We start from the raw sequence: 2,367 nt of genomic DNA on the forward strand, positions 1-2,367 counted from the left end.
TACATGGGAGTGTATGTTAGCGGCCACGCAGCACTGTCTATTTGACCCACTTTGAGCCATCAGAGATACACACTGTCCCTCGTGAGGAGAGGGTGAGGGTCATCTTTACTCTGACCTCCCATGTATTAGAAGGCACAGTGGCACACACCCATTGGCCAAGGACCCATATTGTACATGCTACATAGACATGTTATAAACTGTCTGACATAGCAGTGGTATGAGAGAGTACATGTAAATGTCGAGGGGAGTATAGTTTTGTTTTTAGCGATTGAATTTCACTTTAATGTAAGTTCTGTTTTCTATGTGAAATGTATCTTTATTGACAGTATAGTTCTGTGATGTTAGTGTGTGTGTGGTTGTGTCCGTGCGTGTGTGTACATGCGTGTACTCGTTGAGAGTGTGCAGGCAGCTAAAGGTGGGCTGAGTTCTTGTCCACAGATGGGGGTGGGGGGGGGTTATTTGCTCGGTCCACGGCCGGGCTGTGGTGAGCACACAGAGGCCGCTCAGAGTGTGTACGCCATGGAGTGTGTGTGTTGCTCTCCTGCACTGCTCCCATGAATGAGCAGCCTGAACGTGTAGGATAAAGGTGGTCTGTGCCTGGACTCGGCCCCTGGTCCTCTGACCCTTAAAGGCCTTATTGATGGAGGTGCGCAGTAGGCTTAGATGAGCTGAACGGCCAAGGGCAGAAGGCTCCATGTAAGGGAAGAGACACTGTCTGAACCACACAAACTAGAACTAGACTTCCCAGCCAGAGGCGGTGGTCGTGTAATACCGGTAATATCTGTTTAATAACACAACGTGTGTGATAGACACAGTCCCAAAACGTGACTCAGATTACAACAATCTGGTTAGTGGTACGGTGAAGGCCGAATGGTGACACCCCCACTATACCCGATGATGACTCGTGCCTTTCTCAAAATTCAACACGCTTTATATTGTACGGGGGTAACTCACCCCACCACGGCCAATGTGTAGCACCCATTTGGGCAGTGGTGTTGTAGAGGGTAGACACTTCTCCAGGCACCACTACTCCACTGCATTTTGGTGATGCAAGGCAGCCATAGTTCACCAAAACACTCACCAATTGTGGGTCCAAAGATAAATATTAGTTAGGCGGATATGGATTTTCCAAATCCACAGACCTGACCACAAAAAAAAGAAAGTGTTTATATGAATGCTCAACCAGTGTGTGCATGGGTATGCAAAGCCTAACATAATACTAGCCTATACGTGTGGTTAGGTAGAAAAATGGGACATACCAAAGGAAAAACAGAGGGAATTTAGGAAGAAATATAACATCATTAGCATGTACAAACAGTCATTTCCTGCCCTCTGTAAGGAGATTGTATCAACACAGCCTTTGTTTAAAACCCAGTGATATGAAATATGGACGTGAGAAAAGCACCGCCCTCTCTCTACCAAGCAGTCAGTCAGTCTCCCAACCAACATCCGTCTGTAGACGACCTTTGACCCCTTTAACTTCCTCCCAGATGCAGGTAAAACCTCAAAGGCTGTCTCGCCCCTTTTTATAAGAGCCGTCTCTCTGGGGCCCTCGTAAAATATACCTTTCCAGCTGCATGACAATTCCACACAGCCTGCCTGGGTAATCACTGAGCGGAACACTCTTCACGGTGAGGCTCTCCATACCACACAGCCTGCCTGGGTAATCACTGAGCGGGAACACTTCTTCACGGTGAGGCTCTCCTATACCACACAGCCTGCCTGGGTAATCACTGAGCGGGAACACTTCTTCACGGTGAGGCTCTCCTATACCACACAGCCTGCCTGGGTAATCACTGAGCGGGAACACTTCTTCACGGTGAGGCTCTCCTATACCACACAGCCTGCCTGGGTAATCACTGAGCGGGAACACTTCTTCACGGTGGAGGCTCTCCTATACCACACAGCCTGCCTGGGTAATCACTGAGCGGGAACACTTCTTCACGTGAGGCTCTCCTATACCAACAGCCTGCCTGGGTAATCACTGAGCGGGAACACTTCTTCACGGTGAGGCTCTCCTATACCACACAGCCTGCCTGGGTAATCACTGAGCGGGAACACTTCTTCACGGTGAGGCTCTCCTATACCACACAGCCTGCCTGGGTAATCACTGAGCGGGAACACTTCTTCACGGTGAGGCTCTCCTATACCACACCGCCGCCACCCATCATAGCTACACTATTTGTACAGTATAAACATTTTGGTGATTATATGTAATTACTAGTGATGCATAAACACACATCCACGGATGCACACACAACACACACACACACACACACACACACACACACACACACACACACCACAACACACACACACACAACACACACACACACACACACACACACACACACAACACACGGATTT

The sequence above is a fragment of the Salvelinus sp. IW2-2015 genome, linkage group LG25 (assembly GCF_002910315.2).
Source record: "Salvelinus sp. IW2-2015 linkage group LG25, ASM291031v2, whole genome shotgun sequence".
In the NCBI taxonomy this organism is placed as follows: domain Eukaryota; kingdom Metazoa; phylum Chordata; class Actinopteri; order Salmoniformes; family Salmonidae; genus Salvelinus; species Salvelinus sp. IW2-2015.